This window comes from Piliocolobus tephrosceles, chromosome X (assembly GCF_002776525.5).
Source record: "Piliocolobus tephrosceles isolate RC106 chromosome X, ASM277652v3, whole genome shotgun sequence".
In the NCBI taxonomy this organism is placed as follows: Eukaryota; Metazoa; Chordata; class Mammalia; order Primates; family Cercopithecidae; genus Piliocolobus; species Piliocolobus tephrosceles.
Genome location: NC_045455.1, coordinates 24,746,826 through 24,769,230, shown reverse-complemented (window position 1 = coordinate 24,769,230; position 22,405 = coordinate 24,746,826). Strand labels below are relative to the sequence as shown.

Genomic DNA, 22,405 nt, shown 5'->3' with positions numbered 1-22,405 from the left:
TCCATTTCTGCAGACCTTCGCAGGACTGCATTGGCCTGTGTATTAGTCTGTTTTCACACTGCTGATAAAGACATACCCAAGACTGGGAAGAAAAAGAGGTTTAATGGACTCATAGTTCCACATGGCTGGGGAGGCCTCACAATCATGGTGGAAGGCAAGGAGGAGCAAGTCACATCTCACGTGGATGGCAGCAGGCAAAGAGAGAGATGGGCAGGGAAATTCCGCCTTATATCTCATGAGACTTGTTCACTATCATGAGAATAGCACCGAAAGACCTGCCCCCATGATTCAGTTACCTCCCACTGGGTCCCTCCCACAATATCTGGGAATTCAAGATGAGATTTGGGTGGGGACATAGCCAAACCATATCAGCCTGGAAGGGGGCATCATTTTGGTATCACCCATTCACAGATGGAGAAAGTGTAGCTTTTTCAGCATTTATCTTCCTGGAAGAGGCTCCCTCTTTTTATTTATCTTCCTGGAGGGGCATTTTGATTCTAATTTGCACAGACATCATAGAGCTGCTTCCCTGAACTATTTCCTTAGTACCAAAAGACATCCCATCCTTATTTAGCACCACAAACCATGAATTATTTGCATAATTTCTTGTCAAATGGGGTTCAATTATCTTCTCCTTTCCCAACTTTCTATCCCATTAGTAGAAGGTAAGAGGATGGATTTAGGAAAGGAGAGGAGAGGATGAGAAAGCCCTAATTCCAGCTCTCAGAGATTCCTGGCCTTTCTTCAGTATTCTATTTACCTTCTGTCACAGGCAGGATAATGGTCCCCAGAGATGTTCACGTTCTAATCCCCTGAACCTGTAAATATGTTGTGTTACATGACAAAGGAGAATTAAGGTTGAAAATGGAATTAATGTTGTTAACCAACCTTAAAATAGGGAGAGTATCTTGGAATATCCAAGTGGACCAGCTGTAATCACAAGGTCCCTTAAAAGTGGAAGAGGTCTCAAACTGCCAACCTCAAGCAATTTTCCCAGCTTAGCCTTCCAAAGTGCTGGGATTGCAGATGTAAGGCACTGCACCTGGACTAAGATAAATTACTATAAAGTATAATCTGTAAAAAAAAAAAAAAAGGTCTGTATATATATATATATACACATACATACATACACATGTATGTATGTATATATAGAGAGAGAATTTTCCAATTTTCTTTCTCAGAGAGAAAACTAGCAATTATTATTTCAAATGTATTTTATTAGCCTATATTTATGTGTTAATTTGAAAAAATAACAACTTGAGTTCAAGCTGGCATCAGTTTTTTTAAAATTCCTACTAATAAGGCAATAATTTAACCAGATATCATAATCACTTATAAAAACAAAATATTTTGCCATTACAGGCCTGCCACACACCCTCAGTGATATGCCCAACAACTTCTTGAATATTTTCTTCAACACCTAAAATTAATTACTACACAATTATAATTTGTTTCCATATTATACCTTGCTTCATACAAGTTCAAAAAATTATCAAAAAATTATACATATGATTAATAGCACTAATAACATTTAAAAAATAACCATAACAATATTTCAGTAAGTTCAATACCTTTTGAGACATTATTGTGTCAATAACATATACTAATGGTGATAATACCTAACATGTGTCTAGAAAGCCGCCCTGTTAATTTATTTGGCTTACAGTTAATAAAATGAACATTATTTATTTGGGGAAACAAAGTGGGAGAGGGAAGCAGGAGAGGTCAAATGGTGTGATATGAGAAGGACTCCACATTCCTGGCTGGGGGAAGGGGCCATAAGCCAAAGACTGCAAGCAGCCTCTAGAGGCTAGGAAAGAGTAGGAAGTAGATTTTCTCCTAGAACAGTGGTCCCCAGCCTTTCTGGCACCAGGGACCAGTTTTGTGCAAAACAATTTTTCCACGGACTGTGGAGGGTGGATAGTCTCAGGATAGTTCAAGCACACTACATTTACTGTGCACTTTATTTCCATTATTATTATGTTATAATACATAAAGAAATGATTATACAACTCACCACAAAGTATAATCAGTGGGAGCCCTGAGTTTGTGTTCCTGCAACTAGACAGTCCCATGGGACCATCACAGATGGGAGACAGTGATGGGAGACAGTGACATTGGATTCTCATCAGATATTAGATTCTCATAAGGAGTGTGCAACCTAGATCCTCACATATGCAATTCACAATAGGATTTGGGCTCTTATGAGAATCTAATGCTATTGCTGATGTGACAGGAGGCGGAGCTCAGGCAGTAATGCCAGGGGAGCAGCCTACAGTACAGGTGAAGCTTCTCACCTGCCCGCCGCTCACCTGCTGCTGTGCAGTACCAGTCTGTGGCCCTGGGGGTTGAGGACCCCGTCCTAGAACCTCCAGAAGTAATGTAGCCCCGACCACACCTTGATTTTAGCCCAGTCAGACACACATCAAAATTCTGGCCTATAGAACTATAAGATTATAAGTTTGTGTTATTTAAGCCACTAAATGTGTGGTAATTCGGAACAGCAGCAATAGGAAACCAACATGACCTCCCGAGACCCAGAGGCCCCTCTGTTTTGCCTCTTTCTGTTTCCAGGATGCTGCTTTTTTCTGGCTACATCTCCTACTTTTCCTTCACAGTCTCTTTTTCTGGCTTCTCTTTCTCTCTAAAAATTGGTTCTTCTCCAGATTATGCAGTTACTTCCCTTTTCTCACTCTATAGGAATCACAAATTTGCTGAACACGGCCCAGATTCAGATTTCAGATATGTTTTCCTTGGCCTACACGGTGTTTTTTCACAAGCCAAAGTGAAACGCATTTAGGCGAAGCATGCGTCCTCTAGATTTCCATAACTCACACTACTCCATACTGTTTTTTACCTGGCCTTCTTCCCTCATTTACATTATTTGCTTTGTCCCTAAACATTTTGAGTTGAGGATTCTTCTTCTACAACATACATATGTAATGAGATGTCAAGATGTTACTTTGAAAAGGATTCACGGATCACATAAGTTTAGGAAATGCCAAGTTAGACAAAGGTGGGTTGTTATATGTCAAGAATTAGGAGCCTCAATTATGCTAATTATCACATATCTGCATAGATAGAGCACAGGCATGCACACAGTATGCAGCTGTATACAGCATTCAGCATATCCCAAACTTGTATCCCTATGGAACTTTAACTAGTGTGGCATCTTTAGGTTGGATGCTCCAACTGTACACATTGAGGTATGTTGTTCAATACTCTTTTTTCATCCGTGTCCATTACTGCAATCATCACCCACATCTTGATAAATTCCCAAAGCTATAAATAAAGCCAGCACTTACAAAGCATGAACTGCATGGTACATACTGTTGTAAGTACTTTCATACATATAAGATGACTTACAACACTGATATGATTGATAGTAGACACTGTTTTTATTCTTATTTTACAGGCGAAGAAACAACTGAGGCCTAGACAAGTAATGTGCACAATGCCACGCAGCTAGAAAGCTACAAAGCTGAAGTTTGAACCCAACTCATCTTCATCTTGGTCCAGACTCTATACACAAAAGTACCCATACATCCAGCACTCACCTTGCTCTTGAACAAAAGGTACGTGTCCAACTTAAGAAAGCGTTTACTACTAGGGATCACTGAAAAAATCATAAGTCATCTCAATCAGGTTGAATGCACTGCCCCAGAGATGTTCAAGAAGAGGTTCAAACACTTCTTAGGAGAGAGTTTTTTGAGAGGCACAAACATTGAAGACATCAAATCCAGTCGTAAAGCCCTTCCAAAGGGGAGATAGCAAAAGGATATAAAGGTCTATTCTGGGTGGGAAGATAACATGGGGCAAAGGTAATGACTATCTGGGAGGAGCAGAACAGTCTGGCTGTCATGAGAAATTCATGGAGAAGAGTAGTTCCCAGTAATGCTGCAAAGATCGGCTAGAATCAGATAGTGAGAGGCCTTAAATGTCAGCAAAATCGGGGTTTGGTCTGAATCCTCTTAATCCTTTAACTGATGGGAAGTCCTAAAGAGTTTCTCCTCGGGAAAGTGACAAAGTTTTGCCTTTTTCTTTTTTCTTTTTTTTTTTTTTTTTTTCTGGTTTGGAGTTTTTTGTTTTGTTTCAGATGCAAAGGGTATAAAGGAAATTAATCAGACGACAGTCTTGATCTTCTGAAGAATGACTCAGTCAAACCTCTTCGGCATCCTCTCTTCCTCCCACTGCCCACAAGGTGGCACCAGAACTCAAAATCAGGACTCCCTGGAAGGTTGTCTCACTGTTCCAAGCCTTTACTGTAGAATGACTCCCATAAAGATACTTGTGAGGTGAACATGTCAAAATATATTTTTATTACCAATTTCTAATCAGCCTCTTCATTCACTCTGGGGTATTTGTACAGGAGTTAACAATTTTCAGCTTAACCAACTGCAACGTTCTGAGGAACTTCTGGGGACTGTGCCAGTTTAGAGACTGTTGTAGACCAAAATCATAAACAACACATCCTACAGAAAATGCTAATGACCAGCTGGAAGTTGATACAGTGGAATTTGTTCCACCCTCGATGACTTCCAGAAGTGGGGAGCTGTTCTAGTTCCCAAGACGGAGAGGTTTTTCAGGTGGCTGGTTAAATTACCTCTTTGACACTTTAGTTAGGATGTGGAAGGAGATGAAAGGCTGAGCCAACTTATTACCTAATTCTTCAGGAAAGAAATGTGAGAGTACAGCACTGTGTCCCTCTTTCCTTCCGAGTGCCTTTTCATGCTATCAACTAGTTTACACTGCTGAGGGCTCGCTCCTTTACATATTTCTTAAGCAAAATTTTTTTCTTAATGTCATAGTTCTGCTTTTGTTTTGTCTTTTTTTTTTTTTTTTTTTTTTAATAATGAGAGGGAAGTAGGCTTTCAATTTGCTGGAAAGTTTCTGTTCTCACCAATCTCTATAAAAAGCAATCATACTTGGTCATTTGTAAATATGCCTAGTACACGTATCAGGATTCCTATTGTAAACATCTAAGACTAGTTCGTATGATTCAAAATTTCAAAAGGCAAATTGGTCTAGCACTCAAATCACAGGTAAGTGGGCACATGGCATTTTTCCCTAAATCCTTCAAACTGAAATTTGAGGAGGAAACACAAAGTTCGTGAGCGTGTGACAAAGCCAGTATTGTTTAAAGATAAAGGGGCTTTGTCTAAATACCGTGGTCTCAATTTCCCAGATTCTAGAGAAAAAGAAAAAAAAATGTATATACTCTTTTTAATTTTGTTTACTTGAAATTCTTATGTTTTAGTTTTTCCAAACCTGTCTCTTCTAAAATGGGCAGCAGAAAAGCGAGGCTAATATAGATGATAGACTGATGGACTTAGATAAATAATTAATGGCCTGGAGTAATTAGCTGGAAGATGTTTAATCATTAATTTATCTGAGTCATCAGAAGCATTTGAGCTTACTGATAAAATATTCTGCTAATCATGAATGTGTATATTTTGTCAAGATGGAAATTAATATGAGATGAGAATTAGCACTTTGAAAAATTAAAATACGGGACAAGTCTATTTGGTCTACTCTTTGTTTGTTAAAGATAAATGAAATTTTGCTTTCCTTTATTGTACCTAATGAGAAAAAAAGGTACATAAATTATATCCGTACATAAAACCAAGAAGTCAAACTTTTTGGTTAGAGAGGCAAAGTAGCTGGCAAGCTTTGTCTTTCTTTAGGGACTTATTTAGGGGGTGGGAGAGCAAAAACAAAAACACTTCGTTATTAAAGTATCTGGTGAACAATTAGGCTTCTTCAGAGGATTTAAAGGGAAAAGCGTTCTTTAACATAATGCAATTTATGGCTGTGTTCTTCAATGTGGTGTTTTCCAATACAATTTTATTACAGGCTCTAAATTATACTTTCACAGGAAAGGTCTGTCTTTAAACTTTTAGGTCAGAATTGTTCAGATCTTTTCACACTGAATCAATCAGGTTTAAAGCTGGCAAAATCCTTGGCAGCCTTGTAAATCTTTCAAAAGATGTTATCCAATTACCCTTCATGGGCCACAGGATTCTACAGCGTGACTATTTCCTTCTCTATGAGGAATTAAGTGCTCATGAGAGGTTAGAAACCAATGGAGTTGAAAAGTAAGGTTCTGCATTTTTCTTCCAGTTCACATGGTAGAGATATAGGCAGCTACTAAGATATCCTGAGATTTGCCAGATATTCTGACCTAAACAGTGGCCCTCCTGGCATCATTAAAGTTGTAATTGTTTTAAATCAGGAAAACAAACAAACAAAAAACGTTAACACCAGAATGGTTCTTGTTACAAAACCTTATTTTGGGAGCTGTATTAAGGATTTACCAGAGGAACGTGTTCCAAATGGAAAGCATAAGAGATCACTATTACTCTTAGTTACTTTGGCAAGAAAAACATTTTTAGGTACAGTCAGTAAATACACAAGGAATTGAAAAACAAAACAAAAAAGGATAAATGTACTTCTTTAGTCTGTGTTGATCTAAAAAATGTGCTTATTTTCCATTTAAAAAACACATATTAATCTCTGTTAGTTCTTCCTCTTCTAGGTTCCCGATATAGAATACTAATAAAAGGCTAAGGAGACATTCAATTTATATAAAAGCCTATTTCATGCCACTTGGTTTCAAGGGAGAAAATAATCATAGGCAGAATCATTTGAAAATAATTTCTCAAGGGAAAATGTGAACATGTAGCTAGATTCCTTCACAGAAGTTAGGAAAGCACAGCTTTCCTTTGTCATGTAAAAAGTGGAGGGGAGGTTATGGGATTCCAGCTGCACCTTTGACCTCAAGGCTTCTTGAGTCACTCACTTGTCATGACCTTTGACCTTTGGCAAATCATGACCCTGTCTGTTTCGCTTGATTTTTACTACCTACAACAAAAGGCGTTTTCCCCTCTGGAACACATAAGCAGAAGTCATATAAATGTTTGCAAATAGTTTCCCCGCCAACCGTCAGGCAAAGAGAGAATAAGTATAAAAGAAAAAATTACAAAGCACGGAGGAAAATGCTCTAACATTTAAAGTTTCCTCCAGTGGCGTAGATTGATTTCAATAACTACAGTGTAAACACCTGGATTCGTGTTCCCTCTTTTAAAAATCTTTACTTTGTTTGATTTAAAATATAATGTAGTAAGAGGTGGAAAGATTGGTGCTTTAATAAATTATACTTCTTGTACTTTGCACTCTAGTCACTAAAAATTGCAGCCATCATCTCACAGCTGTGTGTCATCAATACCTCCTTTTACTCACTTTCTAGATTCTTTCCATTTCCAAAGACATGCAATTCCTTTTATCAACATTGTGAGTGAAAGGTGAATATGTGCAAACATTGGGAATAAAAGGTAGTGTTGGAGCTAACTCAAATACAGGAGAGGAAACCAGGCTTGCAAAAGCGTAGGTAGAAGCTCTCCGGGTAGAATATTCAACCACTTGACACATACAATTCTAAGTCCCAAACCTCATTTAGTCTTTACGATAATAACAACCATTCAGAATCTATTTAATACACACTGCTGATTGGTAACACATGATTCGAGTTTTCACACGTTTTCCTTTCCAATACTCAAGTTTGTTTGCTTGTTTGCTTGTTTTAAGCAAGAAATAAGGGGGGGAAAAGCTTGAAGATATACATTAATAAAAGTGTCTAGAAGGTTCGACACAACAAAGAATGATGTATACTTTTTCACCAAGATGAGAATGAATGAAATCTCTTGGATCATAATACTTTAGGATTTGTCTACTTGTGGGATGTTTTGTGGTTATTTTTACTGCCCAGCCAGCATGGAGATTCTTATTTTTTTCTTTTTGCATCAAGACAGGAGCATTTTAATATTTGCTTTGGGAATAGTTTTATTTTTAGCTATTTCCACCCACTTTTTGCATTCATTCACAATCCACTGTTTTGTTTTTTCCTGGCAGTTTCTCTTTCTCTGAGGCGCAAAATACGTGTTTGATACTTCGAAAACAGTGAAAATTGGCACCACACTGAAGTCAGTTTAGGTGAGCCAATACACCTGGTTCAATCAAAATTTAAAAGGAAAATTAAGAGCTTGCCAAATAAATGCTCATTTAGTTAAAACCTTTGCAACAAAGACTTTCAATATTTGTAATTCATTTTAAAGAGAGTTGAAAACAAAATCTCTTCTAAAATTCTCACATAAACCTGTTTATAGCAGTGTATCTGCAGCCTATAGTTTTTATGGTGGCTACACAGAAAAAGATTAGACTAAAAGATGCCCAGAGGGTTAAAATGTTACCCTTCCTGAGTTAGAGGTAGGGTCATTTGAATGGGCTGATAACTGTTGAGAAAATACTTAACAGTGGCCAGCCTGTGACATCCTACGCTGCCTGAATGTACTTTTTCCTAATTTTCAGATCTATCACCGCAATACCAAATACTTCCTAGAGCAGTCAAAATTCTTTCCCCTCAGATCTTAGCTAAGGAAGGGTCCTATGGCTTCCAATTAAAACTCTCAGGATTTAGTTTTCATTACCTTTCCACTAGAATATTTATGACTTCCTGTAGAGCTAGGCTTCAATAGCTTTTAACCATATGGAAATTTGGGGGAATTTGTTGCATTGCCTTCTTACTTGAAAGGTCTGAAAGTTGAGTTGATAGGAAATAGATTCTTTAATTTCATGAAAATCTGTAACACATGTCATCTGAATGAGATAACTAAACGATGAATATTATCCATGTTTTAATTTTTTTCCCCTATGTTAAGCCATTTGAATGAATAATGTCCCTGACTTTCTCCATCCTCCTGAGGATGGGTGCAGTTTTTATAGTCATGATAAAAAAAAATTAATACTACTATGTGAGATAGTAAACAAATTTTACTTTAGGCTTCACATGGCTAACAGTGACTGTAATTTCTTTATGACTCCTTTGATGTCAACCTGTATCTACTATTAGCTTTCTCCAGAGCAAGATACTTTTGAAATGCAAAAGATTACCCTCACTGTCCTCCCTCCCCCAACCCACCCTAACCCTCCACCCGGAGTCCTGCATAAAATATTTCAGTGGCTATCCATTCAGATGGAGCAGGGTTTCTCAACTATGGGATAATTCTTTACTGGGGTGGGGAGAGGACTGTCTTTTTTTATTTTAGGAGGCTTAGCCTAATCTCTACCCTCTAGATGCCAGGAACATTATCCCCAAGTGATGACAACCAAAAACATCTTGAGATATTGCTAAATGTTTCCAGGAGGGGGAAATTGCCCTCAGTGATAAACCAGTGAGATGGAATGAAATCCTCAAGAATGATTTAAGGAGTTTTCCTACTTATTAAAGTCTGTAATAGTCAGGGTTCTCCGGAGAAACTGAACCAATAGGATGTGCATATAAATAGAGAAAGAGATTTATTATAAGGAGTTGGTTTCCATGATTATGAAGACTAGCAAGTCCAAATCTGCAGTGTAGACAGGTAAACTGGAGACCCAGGAGAACCAATGGTGCAAATGAAATCTGCTGGAGAATTCATGTCCCTCAATGATTCCTTTCCATTATCCCCATGCTTCAGCCAAACAGACCTTATTTCATTTCTTTGAATATATGCTCTTTCTCATCATGGGATCTTCGCACATGATACTCCCCAATCCTGGAATACCTTTTCCCACTACACTCTGCCATTAAACAACTAACTCCCTCTTTCAGTTCAACCTCAATTGCACCTCTTGCAATTATAAATTCTTCCCAACCTTCCTGAGTAGATGAAGTCTCCCCATTATTTGCTGTCATAGCACTCACACATCTTCCTCAAGACACTTATCACTTTAAAGTCTTTGAGGCTTTTAAATGTTTGCTTTGCTCTATATCCCCAATACCTAACATACAGTAGGTATTCATCAAATATTTGTTGACTGACCAAATAAATGAATTTGCATTTACTCAAAACATGGTATCCTTTTTCTGGCAATCACTGGCTTACTGAATGATGTTATAATGGTCTGAATCACAAGCTTCTATGCATGAATATCAGAAAGTCAATATAGCAATGCAGCATGCTTATTTGACAAACATTCATTGTCAGCTGTCTATGGGCTATTAGAAAAACTTCAGATGCCTTAGACTCCACTGCCACTGTTTCTTATTGCAACTCCTTGAAAACTATAAAATGCATCACTTTATTTATTGTAGCATAAAATTTGTAATGAGCATTCATAAATGTGCATTACATATCTTGGAATTTAATGATTTGGGGAAAAGTAGTGTGAAAGGAAAATACATCTTGGGGCCCCAAAATCACTAAGCTAAAGGGAAAAATCAAGCTGGGAACTGGTTAGGGCAAACCTGCCTCCCATTCTATTCAAAGTCACCCCTCTGCTCACTGAGATAAATGTGTATTTGACTGCCTCCTTTGGAGAGGCTAATCAGAAACTCAGAATACAAGCATCTGTCTCTTATTTACCTATGACCTGGAAGCCCCCTCCACACTTCAAGTTGTCCCACCTTTGCTTCCAGTTGTCACAGCCTTTCTGAACAGAGCCAATGCTCATTTTATACAAGTTGATTGATGTTTCATGTCTCCCTAAAATGTATAAAACTAAGCTGTGCTCTGACCACCTTGGGCATGTGTTGTCAGGACCTCCTGAGGCTGGTCATGGGCATACGTCCTTAACTTTGGCAAAATAAACTTCTTAAATTTACTGAGACCAATCTCAGATGTGGGGGGTTCACATTAAGTATGCCAGTTACCCATTTATTGTTCCTGTGCTCCAAATTCACCCTTCATTGCCCTGCTTTGGAACACTGGAGATGGAACCCTAAAAGACTTAATCTTTTGCTAGTCAGTACCACGTTAATCTTTGTCAGTGGGAGACATCAGAGGAGGGACAGTGCCAGAGGAAGAGACTTCTCTTGATTTGGTTGCTTCCTCTCTTCTTGTTTTAGAGTGTAGCAATTGGAGGTGTGCGTCCAAGAGGTGACGTGGCACATGCCCTCCAGCCAGTTTTGCTTGGACCCCAGTGGAAGGCTTTCTGAATGCCAGTTCCTACCCAGATTTACCAGCTCACCAGTCCCAGCCAACTGGCCATGGACCAGATTTGGCCTGAAGCAATCCAACTTCTCTGCCATCCAGAAGGTCCAGCCACAATGAATTTAGATTCCAATGAAGTCTGAATCTTAGTGCTGGAGAGGAACCCCCTTCTCCAAGTGTATTTCTTCATTTAGGATGTTCAGAGAATTCAAGGGAATTCCCTGAATTCTCTTTTATACTCTCTGAGTGGCTACTCACCTACTACCAGTTAGTAGTTCTACTAAATACTCCTTGATAAATTACTGGTGTTGATTCTGTTTCCTTTTTGGACTCTGTCTTGTACAGTAAATCAATGAGTAAGAAGTCTGAATACATAGACATTTACTCAGTCTTAATTCAAGAATATTCTGCGTTTCTAGGCTAAAAAAAAATGTTAGCAAGCAGAGCTTTTTAAAGACCTAATGTAATGATCACACTCCCAGGAATAGATCTTTACTGTTGGATGGAGCCCAAGAGGCCACCAGCCTTTCCAGTTGAACCATCCTGGTCACCCAGAGGTGAAGTGGCTTTGTTTATGGAGTGGCTGTGTGGGACATGCTGGGAGGTAGCTCCTCCTTGTGATTCTCCTGGCTGCCACTGAGGACCCTCTCCAGGAGCTGCACCAGATGATGCACTGGCGTTTTTATGAGGACCCATGGGAGGGAGAAAGTTCTCTCAAGTCTAAGAACTGGGAATAGTTACGCTTCTTCTGAATGACTCCTTCGGATTTAGCTCATGGACACCGTGAAACATGTAACTGCTTGGTTTCTATTTAGAACAGTGGCCAGAAAGGTCAGGAGCAAAACCGTGGCTCTCTCCTGGGAAGCAGGCAGTGCCCCATGACAATGACACTTTACATTCCTGCTCCTCTGGCTTAGCCTCAGTTGTTTTCTACCCTGCTTTTTCCCTTGCCTTGATTGCCTCATGTATTTATTATTGTTATCCTATTATATACATCAGACACTTTAAAACATCCATTTAAAAGTGAGTTGGCTATAAACAAAATATCCAAGTACAAATCTGTTCTCCTCAAGCTGACTTCATTGTTGTTTTTATTACTGTTTCCTTACAGCAACAAAGAATTCAAATACTTGTACCTTCCTGAGAACAGGTACACCTCGGAGACCCAAGAGCAATTTGTTCAGATATTTTGAAATTTCCTTTACTACTTGCTTACCTAATTAATATGTTTAATAAATGTCCAATTTCATATCCAAATCACAAAAATTGTTAGTCTGGGCTTTATCAACTTTTTAGGATTTTTTTCAATGCAAAAGTATCCAAATTGATCACATTTGACTATTACAAGGCTGGCCACAGGCTCAGAAAAATAAACTTTTATTTTTTCTTATTTCTTTATCAAATTATATTATCAAAATACGGTTTCTTTCAAAGATAATCATTTAGCAATATTCCACGAATTGTGGGGGAAAAAATTGTGTCCTTTCTCTTTATTTTTGTGCTCTTATTGTTTTTTCTGTGCTGAATAAGCAGCTTTCTTTCTCATGTCTCTCTAGGATGGTAAGAGATGACTACACAAAACCTTATTTACACCTAGACTCCCTCATGTTTCTGTGCTTCCGTGGCCAGACTTCCACAGCTATCATTTATCACGGGCAGTGACTCATACCTTGTAGGGGCAAAATAAATATTTGCTGAATAATCCTCAGAGCTGCTACCAAAAATGGGAAATCTTGGAAACAAAAAAGCAATCACAGAAAATAAAGTAACTGCAGCTGTGGAAACAGAGAAACTATATGATATTCTTGCTTTTCTCTTCATAATTCCTCCAAAGAGAGGCAGATTTTGTTTCTCTGTACTGTAGCTGAAAAACAATGTAGCTTTGTCTTCGTCTGATTTCAAAGAATTCCAAACAATGTTTTTTTGTTGTTGTTGTTTTCCTTTACTTCAGAGAAAACATGACACTTTGCCATTGGTAGATATTCATTCTTTTTGTTAAGTAGCTACGTGAGAGTTTGTCGATGTTTTTATGCAGATAGCCCTGGTAACCTTGGTTCATACTCCAGAAGGCCTTTGGTGAACAAAAGTCAGGCAAATGGATCTACAGACTCGTCTAATGGGAGAAATTCGGAGAAATGGGCCACAGGAACAAATGACAGAAATAAATAAAAAAGAAGTGTAAATGAACCAATAAGGAGTCAATGCCTCTGCTCTCCTATTGCTGTAACCAGCACATTACGAGACGTAGCCTTCTCTTTGTCTCTCATTTAACCCTGAGTATGGTTCATAGACAAATGGGCCAGTGTCCTTTTAACCATCAGATTTTCCAGTTATTTCAGAAAATATAAGATCAATTGTCCATGTGATTCAGTTGGGTTACTGGGTTAGTGCCCTTCGTGCCTTCAAACATGTTCTTGTACCTATTTGTATCACCCAAGTCTTTGATCTTCCACAATAAAGCCTGTTTTTCTCAGGGTCCTTCTAGGATGATTAGCTCAACTGAATCAAGGAGGAATGAACCCTTATCTCTGAACACCCTAAGTTCCTCACGCAAGTGAGCTAACAGAAATCAAAACAGACAAAGGAATTGCAAAAGACACATTTTAAATACCATATCCTATCAGTTGATATTTTATTAAAATGGGTGACTAGATTTTCAGACTTAGACAGGTCTTACAAGTAATTTGTTTTTGAAATTAGTAACAGGAAAATACACTGACATTTTCCAGCTTTATCAATCACGTGAAAAGTTTTGATGAGCACTTTTAAGACATTTTAATAGAAACAGTCTTTTCCTGTAGTATGTTAGCCTTTGGTTAAGGAAAGCATGCATGTTGTAAGTGTAAGTTCTCCTGGCACAGAGATGTAAGTATGACCAGGAAGATAAAAGGCAGTGGTGTAGCGAAAGAGAGCTATTCAGATATGTGTACAGGCAGGATCCCTGGGAGCCAAGGGATGCTGTGTTGTGATATGCTGCAGTTACATCTGCTCTTGTCCTGTGTGGTCAGCTCACTTCGGATAAGATGTGGGATCTCTGAGGAATTAAGTCAGGACCTCAATCTAACCACTAGAGAGCCTGTCGTTGGCATCAGCAGTGGCATTGGCCCTGCAGTATGCAATAGCTAAGCTTCCCCTTGACAACCACAAAAGTTCCTCAAAGGCTGTCTGCAGGATAATGTGAGCAACTAAAGAGGAAGAGAAGCATGGCATGCACAGTACTTAGTAATGGAAATATGACAATTCCTGTTGCTATTTTTGACGAGTGCAAAATTACAATGGGGATAAGGCAGTCTAGAAAAGGCTATGGCTTTAGTGCGCTTAGTTTGGGGGTGAAAGTAGAGATAAGGGTTGGTACAGTTAAAAATAAATGACTCAGTTGCCATGGTTTCCTTCTTTATAAATTCTTTTCAACATGAATTGCTGTTGTTGTGTTTAATTTTAGATTCATGCAGATTTTCAACAAATAAGAATTCCTATACGTCTGAAAAATGGTTTTTTAAAGCTGTAGGAAAGGTTTTTGGCAGTCTGGTTTAAACATTTCTAAGCAAACCAACATACAGGGTTCTGGCTTTTAGACAACTACCAGAGGAAAGTGAATAAAGAGAATGAGAACTTAAAGAACATATAAGGCTACATTTATTGTTCTGATTAAAACATAAATTCATATTATTATAACATTTAAGGGCATGCTGAGTATTAAATACTGCCTCTCAGAACCATAGAAATACAGGTGTTCCTCCTATAAAGTAACTCTCTTGACAATGTACCCATAAAAGATTTCAGGTATCAAACATTAATTTACATAAATATATATTTATTAATATCAAAGGCTCTAATTGTGTTTTCAAAATCTGTCATATTACCTCAAATACAATTCCATTTTCTTGAATAGGGTATCAGAATTACTTATAATTTATACCCACTCTAAAACACCTATGTTTCATTTTTTAAAAAAATAATATTGGATATTTCAAATTTGGAAAATATAAATGAAAAGGAAGAGTTGACTTTACCAAATAAATTATTTTTCCTTATGCATTCCTATGGCATCATTTAAATAATGAACTCCCCTACCACAATTAAAATAGGACTTGATTTTTTAAAAGAAAGAAAATCAAATTACCTGTACAGAAATGCATTATAATGCAGTTACAATGTACACAGCAGTAATACAGTTGCAGTAGTACAGGATGGAATTTATTACAACTGAAAGGAAATGAGTGAACTATATTTGTCTTTATAGACTTATTTTCTAATTTCATTACTCTGACTTATTACAGTACTTAATTATTTTCTTGTACATTTTGTCTTTTAGTCATAATAGTTCCAATTTTGCTAAATTTCTTTTAAATCTGAAAATTTAGAAAATAAAAAGTAATTCTTGTGATATTTTAGTTCAATTAAAGTTGAAACAGAAGCTGACAATATTTCTCTTGATTTATCCTAAATTTAAATTAAAATATACTGATTTGTGGTTTGGTGAGGGGAGGTGTGTGTGGTGTGCTTTGGAGGAAGGCAATGGACTTGATTATTAAGATATTTCAATTAATTGCAAGTCATTGCCCAAGTTGATGTCATAATTGTATCAGTCTCCACTTCTGCCTGTAAGTATAAGGAGATTTCCTCATGTTTTTTACTATTTCCATAATATAGTAATCACGCAAAAAATGTGAAAATTCAGGTGTGAAATTTTCATGAATAGATCAGAGCTGCTCAGAGCCGATTTTATCCAGTGTCTGTTCTTTCCAGAAATATGTCTGGGAGGTAGTATGGCCAAGGACATACTACTTCAGTTTCGCTAAGCTTTGCTTGTGGCTAATTTGGAAGAACAGCTGATCAGCTTTTTCCTGATGGCAGCTTGCCTCTGTCCTGAAGCTAAAAATCCCAGGGGCCTTTGGATTAAAGTGCAACCGCAGCGGTTCTGTGGCTATTAAATCATTTAGCTTCGCTATGAAAGCATAAGGTACATACCATTGGCTATGACAGACTAGTGTTGACTGGTCTTCATACCCAGAACAACTAGAAAAGCTTGAGAAAATACTTTTCAAGAATCTGCTTGAGGCTAGGCGCGTGGCTCATGCCTGTAATCTCAACACTTTGGGAGGCCGAGGCAGAAGGATCACTTGAGGCCAGGAGTTTGAGACCAGCCTGGGCAACACAAGGGAGACCTTGTTTTTACCAAACAAACAAACAAAAAAATTAGAGGGGAAAAAAAAACATAAGCCAGGCATGGTCCCAGCTACTCAGGAGACTGAGGTGAGGAGACAGCCCGTGTCTGGGAGGTTGAGGCTAACAGTGAGCCATGAGCACGCCAGTAACTCTATCTTTGGCAACAAAGCAAGACCATGTCTTAAAACAAAAAAAAAAAAAATAGCATTTGCCTGAAAGTTTAAAGAACTAGCAGAACAGCCCTGACATAAAGGAGTCAAGATCCCAGAAAGTAGAGAAATTCACTGAGATGAGTCTCCTATTTTACGCCACTTTTCTCCCTGAGCAATTCCAGGGTTTCCTGCAGTCTCACCAAACTGGAGAGCTAAAACTTGGAGTCTAAACTCCAAGGAGCCATAAATTGGAGAGAAGGTAAGCATAGAGAAGTGAACTGAACAATTTGAGAGGAGACCCAGTGAGAAAGTGGATGACAGAAACAGATGGTAATGTAATAGATACAATGGAGTTATGAGGCACAGACTTTCCAACAACGCAAGAACATACTTGGCAAAATGAGCAATTGCATTTGAAAACTGAAACCTATTGAAAGAAGCAATCAAATGAAATCTCTAGATCTAAAAATCAAACTAAAATAAACCTGCAATAGATTGCCATAATGACAGATTAGACACAACTGAAAAAAAAGACAATGATATGGAAAACAGGTCACTAGAAAATATAGCCAGGTTAAAACAGAGGGAGAAAAAAGCTAGAATATACAGAACAAAGACTTCAGAGAATGTGTGACAAGATGCCAAGGTCTAATATGTGTGATTAGAGTCCCAAAGGAGAGAAAGAACAAAAGTGAAACGAACAACATTTATGAAGATAATAGCCAGGACCTCTTCAAAACTAATAAAAGTTATCAACCCACAGATTCAAAAAGCAATATGAACCCAAAGTACAGTAAATACAGTGAAAACCATGCCTAGGCAAATTAGTAAAATCTGCTGAAAACAAAAGAAAAGAGGTAACCTTCAAAGTGGCTACAGAAAAATTACAAGCTTTTACTTTCAAGGGGCAAAATACTTTCCATAGTAAATTTCTCAACAGAAATAAATCCAGAAAACAACGAAATGATATCTTTCAAGAAAAAAGAAACAGCCAACTTAGAAATCTATACCAAGAAATAAGTCTTCTAAACTGAGATAAATGCTTTTCTATACAAACTTAAACTATAACAAAATTTGCCAACATATCTGCATACAAGAAATATTAAAATATTTTTTCAAGCAAAAGGAAAATTGTAACAGAAGCACAGAAATGCAAGAAAGAATAAAAAAAGAAATTTGAAATATGTGGGTAAATCTAAATAAATATTGACTGAAAATAAATATAATTTCACCTTATGTGGTAGAAATACTTATAGAAGTAAAACACATGATTATAATAATCCAAAAAGCAAGAATGACAGCAACTGGTGTTAATGAGTCTAAGATCTCCATAAGGTATAAGAGGTGATAAAGATACAATTTACATTAGAGTCTTACAGGTTAGGGATACATACAGTGACTTCTAATATGGTTTTGTAACTAATGTCTACCTACAAAGTTAAAGAAAGGAAATTGGAGTGATAAAATATTTTATGAAATACAAAAAATACTTGCATAAAAAGAGACGTATCACAGGCAGAACAAGTAGAAAAGAGTAAGACAATAGACTTAATGTCAAATATATCAGTGATTATATCACATACACATGGCTTAATAGAATTGTAAAGTAGTGCAATGGCTTGAGAAAATTTTTTGGCAGTTTCTTATGAATTAAATATACATCTATTCTCTGACCCTGAAATTCTACCCCATTGAAGTTTTCCTAAGAAAAATAAGAATGTATGTACATATAAATGCTTATGGAATCTTTATTCATTATATATGAAGGTTGGAAACAATTCAACTGTATATCACACACACAGAAAACAGTCATACAGTATAACACTACTCAACAATAAAAAACTTATAAATGGTAAGCATGTATCATGCAAAATAAAGGAAACCATATACTCAAAAGTTTACATGTTGTATGATTCATTTATATGAAGTAATTATCCAGTCTATAGAGTTAGAGCTCAGAAAAATGGTTGTGTATGGGAGTAGAGACTGCCTGGAATGTGACCCAGGGAACTTTCTGGAAAGATGGAAATATTCTATGTTTGGTTTGAGTGGTTTGTACGAGTATATACTATTTTTAAAGTTGTCGTATTATAGCCAAGATACATGTATGGGTCTCACCGTATGAAAATTTCACTTTAGTAAAAAAATTAAAGGCAAGCAAAAAACAAAAGTATACCCACAAAGATAAATGGACTCAATATTCTAATTTTTAAAATTATCAAACTGTATGAAACAATCCAAAATAAATGCTGCTTATAAGACACAATTATAAAGATACATAAAGGAATAAAATAAGGTTGAAAGTAAAAGGATGGATAAAAGATATTCTATGCAAATACTAATCAAATGAAAACTAATGTATATAAATTAATACCAGACAATACAGAATGTAAGGAAAGAAGCATTACTAGGAATAATCCTTCACATTCCTCCACAAAGAAGATTAAAACAAAACCCTAGGCCGGTGTGGTGACTCACGCCTATAATCCTAGCACTTTGGGAGGCCTAGGTGGACAGATCACCCGAGGTCTGGAGTTCAAGACCAGCCTGGTCAACATGGCGAAACCTTGTCTCTACTAAAAATACAAAGATTAGCTGAGCATGGTGGCACACACCTGTAATCTCAGCTACTCTGGAGACTGAGGCAGGAGAATTGCTTGAAGCCAGGAGGCAGAGGTTGCAGTGAGTTTAAATCACACCAGCCTGGGCAACAGAGCGAGGCTCCACCTCAAAAAAAAAACAACGACAACAACAAAAAACTCTATGCATCTAATAACATACCTTCAAAATACATAGAGCAAAAAATGCAAGACAGAAGTTGAATTATCACAATAGGAGATATATATATACACCCATATATATACACATATATATATATACAGATATACACAATTTTTTTGTTTTTGAGATGGAGTCTCACTCTGTCTCCCAGGCTGGAATGCAGCGGCGTGATCTTGGCTCACTGCAACCTCCGCCTCCCGGATTCAAGTGATTCTCCTGCTTCAGGCTTCCGAGTAGCTGGGATTACAGGCATGCGCCACCATGCCCAGCTAATTTTTGTATTTTTCTTAGAGATGGGGTTTTACCATATCGGCCAGGCTGGTCTCGAACTCTTGACCTCGTGATCCACCTGCCTTGGCCTCCTGCCTTTGCCTCCCTGCCTGCCTTGGCCTCCCACAGTGCCAGACATGTAATGGGAGATATTAACATTCTCATCTTCGTAACAGAAAGAAAAATCAGACCAAAAAAGTCTGTAAGATTATAAAAGATTTGGATGCTTGTAACTAATCTGACCTAATTGACCAAACATAAAACAATGCACCAACAACTGCAGAATGTACATTCTTTATCAAGTGATATGGTTTGCCTCTATGTCCCTATGCAAGTCTCATGTTGAATTGTAATCCCTACATGTCAGGGGAGGGGCCTGGTGGGAGGTGATTGGATCATGGGGGTGGATTTCCCCCTTGCTTTCTCATGATAGTGAGTGAATTCTCATGAGATCTGATGGTTTAAAAGTGCAGCACTTTCTCTCTCTCTCTCTCTCCTGCCACCATGGTAAGATGTGCCTTGCTTCCCCTTCACCTTCCGCTATGATTTTTAAGTTTCCTGAGGCTTCCCCAGCCATGCAGAACTGAGTCCATTAAACCTCTTTTATTAATAAATTACCCAGTCTCAGGTAGTTCTTTATAGCAGTGTGAAAATTGACTAATACATCAAGTAAATGTTGAGTATTTATCAAAAACTGACCACAAACAAGTCTATAAACTAAGCTGCAACAAATGTCAAAGGATTTTAATCAGAATATCTTCACTGACTATAAAAAACTAGAAATTAATAACAGCAAAGTCACTATAAAATCACCTTATGTCTAGAAATTAAGTATATTTCCTAAAAAAATGAAATTAGAATTTTATATAATGTGATGGGAGTCTAAATTGGTATCATTACTTTCGAAAACTGGCAGTATCTAATTAAATGGAAATCATATATGTCCATGGAAGTAGTAATTCCACTCATAAGAATACACTCAACAGAAATATTTATGTTCACCAAAACACATGTAAAAAATGTTTATGGCCACACTATTTGAAATAGCCTGAAACTGGTTAATATTTCTATCAAATCATCATCAAGACATCAGAATGAATAATAATGACATATTCATAATATTCATTCAATGCATTAACACGTGAAAATTGACTACAGATATATGTAATGATGTGATAATTGTTAATTTTGAGTGAATATGACACAATGTACATATTTTGTCATCCTGTATATAACAACTTTATCTCCATAAATTGTATAGATGGATATCAGGATAGTAATTACCTTTGGGCGGCTAGGAAATTGTTAATGACTACAAGAGGGCAAAAAGGAGGCTACTAAGCTGGTAGTGATGTTCTATTTCCTGACCTGGGTTATGATTAGCCAAGGTGTTCATTTTGTGAAAACTGATCAAGCTTTACACCTACTTTCTTTATGCAGCTTACTATAAGTATATATTATTTAAACTACAGAACCGACTTAAAAGCATGAGACAAATTCTTTTAGATAGCTTCACTCATGGTGACTGGTCCCGTCTTTGATGACTTGATTCACCATTTTGAAAAGAAAAATCAAAGGTAATTTTGATGCCATGTGATGAATAAAGGAGATTATTAAGCCAAGGAAGAAAGAGGGGTTGTCTGACCAAACAGGACACGAGGCTGTAACATAATGGCAATGATGCTCTTATGAGACTGAAAAACTGATCTTAATAATATCATTTCCTAGGAGGATTTCCAAAAGTTTTAAACAATGGAAAGCTGGGAGGAAGAAGCATGACTATTTGGATTGCAGCACTTGTTTGTATGAAATCTTGCTATTTGTTCGCATAGGTGTGTAAGGATTTATTAAATAGTGCTTTCCTACTGTATTTTTACTGCCTCAGCACTCTGGTGAAGTAAGCATTATAATTACTTTGTGAAGGCAGGCATTATTATCCTGCCATTTTTATTTCATTTTTTGAAAGAGAGAGATAGGGGAGGATAGGAGAATCTAGATGGTGATTCATTTACCAAGGTTACACACAGTGGGAACATGCTAGAGGCAGATTTTGTCCAAGGTCCTTTAATTCCTGTCCACTTTCCATTCCTGCGCATCCTGGAGAGTTGTTTTTTCTTTGAGCTGTTTCCTTATCTACACTACCCTTTTATACAACACAGCATGTCGAGCTTCTGATTTTATTGGAAAAATACATGATTTTTGTACCTGTAGAGCAGAAATTTCAGTGTTACAAAATCTAACAATTTTGTCTCTAGGTTTGTGTCATTTGCACAATAAAGACAATGAGAAAAAATTAAAATCAATAAAACAACACTTAACTTTATGATCACCTCCAATATTTTATAAAATCAAGATTTTTGTTTTGGGATGAATTTATCTGATTCCATTGTTTTGTTATGCATATTGCACAGCTATTAAAACTCAAATTCAGAGTTCCTCTGTTAAAGTTTGCTACTATGTTTACTAGTGTTTGAATGCTATCTCAAGCAATTCCTGAGGAACTGCTCTGTCCTCAGAAAATTATCTTGGAGCATAGAATTACAGCTTGTCTTCCTGTACATGCATTTTACACAGTAGGTGACCAGGGAATATTTTTAGAATGCATCAACAACTGAATCATTAGTGACATGAGGCACTCTGATTTGGGGAGAGGCTCAGAGCATCCTGTACCTCACAATTATACCTCAGACAGAAGATATTTTCTCTGCCCTTTGTGACAACTTATGCAATTTTTGTGTTAGGCAATGTGAGATACAGTCCTGCTACTACACATTCAGATATATGTGGGTGATTCTCCTTTTTAGTGTTAATTTGAGCTTTGTAACTTTTTGATATTTCCAGTTAATTTTTTATTATGAAGAGTACACACAGCCTTATGGAAGACAATAGCTAATAGATATAACCAGAGCCAAATTAAACTTCTGCTGACCTATTTCAGAAAATAATGTTATCTTGGATTTCCTCTGATAGGTGGAAGACAATTATTATTCTTTGTCCATCTTTCTTGTCCCATGTTTGCAGTTGAATGTAAGACAATTAAGGCATATATATTTAGAGCAAAGAGTG

At 37.2% G+C, this 22,405-nt stretch overlaps 1 long non-coding RNA gene across 1 annotated transcript in view; it reads right to left on the bottom strand.

Moving 5' to 3' along the window:
* LOC111546595 overlaps window positions 1-22,405 on the bottom strand; it is an 86,220-nt gene that overhangs the window by 2,670 nt on the left and 61,145 nt on the right. Inside the window, exon 3 of the long non-coding RNA XR_002732837.1 lies at window positions 889-1,074. This is a non-coding gene — a long non-coding RNA (uncharacterized LOC111546595). The remainder of the gene's footprint in view (window positions 1-888; window positions 1,075-22,405) is intronic.